This window comes from Filicampus tigris, chromosome 10, assembly GCF_054856515.1.
Source record: "Filicampus tigris isolate MCC_2025a chromosome 10, RoL_Ftig_1.0, whole genome shotgun sequence".
Lineage (NCBI taxonomy): Eukaryota > Metazoa > Chordata > Actinopteri > Syngnathiformes > Syngnathidae > Filicampus > Filicampus tigris.
This window is the reverse complement of record NC_141226.1, coordinates 2,342,501-2,349,627: the sequence shown is the minus strand read 5'-3', so window position 1 is coordinate 2,349,627 and position 7,127 is coordinate 2,342,501. Positions and strand designations below refer to the sequence as shown.

At 38.5% G+C, this 7,127-nt stretch overlaps 1 protein-coding gene across 1 annotated transcript in view; it reads left to right on the top strand.

Moving 5' to 3' along the window:
* The first annotated feature begins 1,108 nt into the window (after nt 1-1,108).
* Nucleotides 1,109-7,127, top strand: part of LOC147140377 (glycogen debranching enzyme-like) — an 88,143-nt gene continuing 82,124 nt past the window's right edge. The window contains 1 exon segment of the mRNA XM_086043091.1: nt 1,109-1,190. The gene's annotated coding sequence lies outside the window, so the exon portion shown is untranslated.

Genomic DNA, 7,127 nt, shown 5'->3' with positions numbered 1-7,127 from the left:
CCACGTGTGCCTGCGCGTAGTGTCGTGAAATCCTGAGCTGTCCTTATAGGGAAAGGAGGAAGTAAGTATGCCGTAAAGCAATTCAGGACGTTTGTATTTTTTTGTGTGCCAGTGTTGATCCTATCCTCCTCAAAGTTGCTTTGTGCCACTAGAAACGATATAGACCCCCTCAGGGCATGAAGTCCCATTCAACTACTATACTTGTCAACCTTACCATGTGAAGTAAATTAAAAATATGACAAGTTTCATTCTATTTTCAGATAATCATTATCAAAGGCCTACAAATGCGCACATACATTTAGGTGACAATCGATCATGGCTTTGGGACAGACAGTTAATTTTCATTTCAAAGCCACATATACTGTATATAAAAGGCTCGGAGCACCCAACCCCGACAAAAATTCCCACTATATGCATGGTCCAGCATAAAGTATACATATGTATAAGTTATGTATACTTTAGTATACATATGTATACTATGTATGTATGTATGTATGTATGTATGTATGTATGTATACATTAGTATACATATGTATACTAATATATACATAACGTATACATATGTATACTTTATGCTGGAGCATTAATTAAATGACTGAATATGAAAGGTGAGATGAACACAATCATTTGTGATAGTCTGTTGTTGTCTGTGATACTTTACTATCATGGTTATGATTACAAAAACTTTTCACTCAACTCGTGACTATATATTACTATCCATCCATCCATGATCCACTTATCCTCACGAGGGTCACGGGCGTGCTGGAGCCTATCCATCCCAGCTGTCACATTCAAAAAGTTTAGTCAATTAAGTCAAGTCAAATTGACGTTTAATTTTGTCTATAACAGAATACATTAAAAACGTTTAAATGCACTCTCCATAGGGGAATTCAAATATATTGACATATTGCCACACATAATTTTAAAAGGCAATCATATGAACCGTTATAGGTGATAGTTGAACTACAATAAACTTATTTTTACTGCAACCAAACGTCAAATAGAAAATACAACCAAAACTGTTCCCTAGTAATTTTGTTGCATTATATTCGGTTATTACGGTAATCTCGACTGCCAGTTTTTCTGTGCCACGCCCCCAGTCTAAAATGTGACAGTAAAGCAGTCATCCCATAGCAAATAGACTGCTACTTCAGAGGACGGAGAATACTTACGACCAACGCGCTATAAGGGTCAGTTGTTTAAAATCAATATGTCAATATTGTCATAATCTCATGTGTCGAAGTCGACGGAGCGGGTGATCATAACAGATTCGACAATTACCCCACCGGAATTGCAAAGACATTTCTTGTAAAGGGCAACGTTTCGGATGTTGAAATAGCCTAACAGACGTATTGTACTTTACTCGAAGATGCGTCGTTACTACAAGACAGCATCACACACGTTTGAAGGGCATATTGCCATTTGATGTGCACATTAGAATGTGTAAATGCATTAGTAATAATTGATAATGTATTCCTAATGCATTATTTTTACCATCTGTTGAAACATTTATGCAAACCGAGCAGTACGGTTAAAAAACAAACAACAACAACAAAAACAGGCCGTGTATGTGCTCTATCGCGTACGTATTGGACACTGGTTAAGACAATCTAGCCTGCTGCTGTTTGCTAAGGATTGTGGACTTCGTGCTGTTTGAAGCTATTTGCACTTGCTGCTGCATAGCCTGTATGAGTGTATGTTGTTGCCTTAAGCGGTTGACACGAGCGAAGGCTGTCAAGCAAGCAAGCAAGCTCAACAGTGACAGAGTTTTATAAATACACGTTGACATTATCGACTAGCTTCCTGACCTTGTCCAGGAAAAAGCACGACGCAGAATCAAGTTTGAGGTTTCTGGGGGCTCCAATGACTCTAGATTGCTTTACTGTATCCGATATGGGACTCCGTACGTGCTTGCCTTAACTTAACTAGATGCAACAACCTCATCATTTCCATCTGAAATGATGGTAGTGTAACAAACACATAAAAATGTAAGTCAATAAGTTCATTTCAGTTAAAATGAGAGGTGACTACGACTGTATCATCGTCAAATCACGCGTGATGTTTTAGCAGGCCACTGAGTTCACACGCTTCACTATTTCATCCACAACAAATATAATTTAAACGTTTTGTGAAGTATATACTTTTTTACATTACCTATATAATGGAGGAGTGGAAAGTGTGGATAGTAACTCCACTGAAAATTCATTGTCCTTGATTCTATAGGCAGTGTGCATAAACAATAGTGCGAATATCAATGGCATCGGTTTTTCTGGAAAAAAAAGTATAAGCCGATAAAGTAACAAATGTACGCCGCCATATTGGATCTTTTTGACCAGTTCACGTGCGACGTGTTGCGTGCTGTAACACGCTACTGTTAATTTTTTTTACTTAAATATGTTTATTTTATTTTATTTTAAAAAGGGGATTGGCAACAAAAAAAATGCAGGCAATATCTCGATATTTTTAAAAGTGAAAACAATGTGCAATTTTGGTATCTTAGCAAGAAACATTAAGTTGATGCACAATTTGCTTTCACGGGCCACATAAAATGATGTGGTGGGTCAGATCTGGCCCTCGGGCCTTGAGTTTGACACATGTGGATTAGATAGCACTCCTACCCATGTCAAGTTTCTTTCTCCTTTAAGAAAGAAATTCAGAGATTTACAACATCAGTAGCTGGCAGATGCAGCCAGCCTTATAGTTTACATGCAGCAGGTGCAGCAGCATACCATTACGGTTGCATAATGTATGAAAACCATGACCAATTGTCACTACAATTTGTGTGCGCATGTATATGCATGTCCAAGTTGATACTGTGAAATTATTCAAATGAAACTTGCAATATTTTTTTATTCAATTCACGTTATAAGGTTGCCTCTTCTAGTTGCCTCATAGAAACAAAACATTATGTCACTTAAAACTTATTGTTACATGCATATGAAAAAGGCAAGCCTGACAGCCATACGACGTTAATATAATTCATGACATAATCCTAATCAATGATTAGGATATCCATATCCATGTGCATATAATTTTTGGTGACGATGACATTTTTATTTACAAGCACATTTTGAATGCATTACTGACATGGCCAATGACCACACAACATAACTAAATGTGAACGGCTGTGCTGAATCAGATATACTAGAATGCCGAACATGACAATACAGTTCAATACAGTTTGACATAATGCAGATCAGTAAAAAAAAAAAAAAAAAAGTGAAAGCAGGCCAAACATGCAACTGATTTCATAAGCAAGCACATTACTGGCACAGCAATGCACTGTAACACATGCAACACTAGCAGCTAAATGTGAATAGCTCTGCTGAATTGGAATGGCACGACTCATAATTGCATCTCATGAAAATACAGTTTAACAGACAGAATTTCAGAAAAAGTTGTCAATTATTAGCCGTGTCACTAGTGTCACTTTCAACTTGTTTTTCTGGAGGATTGTCATTGTTTTTTTGTCATTGCGTGCACCTGGATTGTTTTTTTGTACACTAAACTATATGTACTATTGGTATTTGACAGTTATGTTAATTTTGTCCAATTAATAGTTTCTGCTCAAACAATGTCCGCTGATAGTGTAGTGGTACACATGCCTGAGTTGTGTGCAGGCAGCGTGGGATCGTTTCCCGCTCAGTGACAGTGTCTATGTGTGCCCTGCGATTGGCTGGCGACCAGTTCGGGGTGTAGTCTGCCTTCGCCCATTGACGGCTGGGATAGGCTCCAGCAACTCCCCGCGACCCTATATAGGATAAGCGGTTTGGAAGATGACATGACATGACATGCTCAAACAATCTGAGTTCATATTTACTTAAATGTGTGAATCCTGTGCATGTGCAGTTTCATGAGCATGCCATTGAGAATTTCACTGAAGGTGAACAGCAGTCGCCTTTTTCATATCGCTTCGAGAGTAAATATTTTATTTCCCTTTCTGTTTTACATTTGATATTTTATGGCATGGTGGAATGGTGGTCGATTGGTTAGCACGTCCGCCTCACAGTGCAGAGGTCATGCGTTCGAATCCGGCCCACGCCTTCCTGTGTGGAGTTTGCATGTTCTCCCCGTGCCTGCGTGGGTTTTCTCCGGGTACTCCGGTTTCCTCCCACATTCCAAAAACATGCGTGGTAGGTTAATTGGACATTTTAAATTGCCCCTACTCACATGATTGTGAGTGCGGATGTTTGTTTGTCTCTGTGTGCCCTGCGATTGGCGGGCAACCAGTTCAGGGTGTACCCCGCCTACTGCACAAAGACAGCTGGGATAGGCTCCAGCATGCCCGCGACCCTTGTGAGGATAAGCGGCTTGGATCATTATCCAATGGATGGATGGATTTTATGGCTTTGTATATTTTGGTCTTGTCTATTTGATACAGTGATTGCTGTTTGTGGTTATCTAGAATTCTCCTGAAGGAGTTCTTTGTTTGAATGCCATAGCATTCAGTTAGGTACTCTCACATCTGACCGGAGTTTTGGTTCATCTTAAATCAAACACAGCAATATTCCTGCTAAAATGTCTCCAATCAAAACGACGATGAATAGTTTCATATGAAAGAGATATAATTATTTACATTTAGTGGAAAACAGATTCAGATTCAGAGTTAAAAATTCAGACTTGGCGGGCGATTGTATTGAAGCTCTTTTATTGAAGCAAGTGCTCATTTAGCTATCCATCCATAAAAAAACAATAAAAAAAGATGCCAAACTAATACTATAGCACAAAGTGTTACATTGTTTTGGGATGATATCCATAATATTCAAATTGCAGTGCTGTAAAACATGCAGAGCTTGTAGTTTTATAAAGAAGTGCTGTTTGTTAGACATATTTCTATATTTCTCTCTCTTGGGGGCGGCACGGCTCAGTGGTAGAGTGGTTATCTCCAACCCAGAGGTTGTGGATTCGATCCCCATCCCTTGTGACCATGTCGAAGTGTACTTGAGCAAGATACTGAACCCACAGTTGCTCCTGATGCTGCACCATCAGTGGGTGAATGTGAATCAGTGTGAAGCGCCTTGAGTGCCTTAATAAATGGAAAAGCGCTATACAAGTGAAAGACTATTTACCATTCTTTGTTTCTTGCTATATAGGTGAAAGCGTTAGCCTGTAAGTGATGTTTTATGTATTGTGTACTAGAGAATACTTGACTACAGTAGACAACAATAGTTAATACATTACTAAGTGTGATAATGTGAACACAAGTTTAAAAGGACATTCAATCTACATCTACTTTGTAAGTATTATTTCCTAATACAAGTTACGTTATCGCAGGCTCTGGTCTAGTGACTGACATGGATGAGTTGGCAGCTAAATGCTGTCTGGGTTAAACAGTTGTAAACAATTCAATCCACTCACGATACTCCCAACCTGTAAGTGGATGTGAATAGGAAATTAGCCAGCAGGTTTAAATAATGTTTATGAATCATGAAACCTCTACCGTTAGCGTCCCTCCCACTGCATGCACAGACGCTTTTTAATTTTTTTATTTTGGGCGACTGGGAGGATGGACTGACGGAATGTAAGGACGGAAGCACTTTAAAAGGACGAGGATGGACGGGTTCGGAGGACGATTATTTTTAAGAATAAGGACAGAGGGCCGATGACAGAAGGGTCCCCAGCTCGCGGACGGCGGACGGACCGGCAAAAAAGGGTAAAGTGTTAAATTTGCTTTTTTCACAGCCAATACTGATTATTTGTAGTCAAGGAGGCTGATAACCGATATTTGACGCAGATATCGATTTCATTTTATTTTTATTTTTTTTTAGATCTTATCAAAATAGACAGCTTTGCTTTGAAACTGGATGAAGCAGTTTCTAGAGAAATTGTGTGTGCATGCTGAAGTGCTGAATGACAAATTATGGAAGCATGTGTTGATTGATGTGGAGTGCTTTGGAATAATGGACTTTAGTAGAATGATATTGAATGATGTAATGATATTGGACAATGTTGAATCATGGGGAATTGAATGTGGTCTTGAATGACATGGAAATATTTACAATGGTATTGAACAACATTGAATGACATGGAATGTTCTGGAATACCATGTAATTAGGTGGAATGATATAAACAGTTTAAAGTTGGAAGTTTAAATCAGTTGGAAAAAAACAAAAAAGGTTTACATTTTTGGCTCTTAACTTAAATTTTTGAAATTGAATTGTGGCTGTTATTTTGAAATTCTGGGGGGAAATGGCGGTAGGGTTTAACTGAAGAGTTCCAAGTTGGTATGATTTGAATTGGTCAGAAAGTATGGAAATTCGATGTTGAATGTCTCAATGGAAATTAATGTGGATTTTGTGGGTGTAAAATGTAGATTTCTGGGAAAAGTGTGAGTTCTTGGAATGACAAAAACAGTTGTACAGAAGTCATGCATTTTTGGAATATATTGAAGTTGGAGTGGTTTGAGTATACCATAACCCATACCCTCAGATGAGTGGGAACTTTTGTTGGTTCAAAATATGCAATATGCTGGTGGAAAATGTAGTTTTTGCTATGTGGGAATTCTGGGAATGTGTAAAATTGATCCCAAGGTGAATAGAAAGAGCTGAACATTTAGAATTTTGAATGGGAGCGAATTGGTTTGTGCTTTGGCGAAATCGCCTAAAATGATTATTACTTGCTGTTTAAGTAGCTATTAAAGGTACTTTATTTATTAAGATCTGTTCTGAGTACATTTGAATGTAAATTATGCACTTTAGCTCCTCCCCTGGGACCACCAGTTCATCGAGTCCCGCCATTCCCCCTCTGAGGTAGACTGGTGTGGGTGTCGCCGTTGCTCCTCTTCACTGGAATGAGGCAGCTCTTGCATCCGTAGACTTAGACTTGTCAACATTTTGAAACAGATGTAATGCTTCCTCTACTGTAAAACATGTTTTATTGCCCATGGTGTCTTTTCAAAAATCAATGCTGCCGCTGAAAAGTGGAATAAGGACTCAAATATTTGTATATTTTTTTTATACAACAAAATGGCAGCATGAGAATAATATTTATACAGACAGATGAAGTTGAAAGGCCAGGAACATTGTTAATCTATGCACAGAGAGTAACAATAATACATCAAAAGCTTGAGAACTGTCAAGCCGATGCTGTGGGAGTTATAGTTAAACAAACAGCGCCCTTGTGTGGTT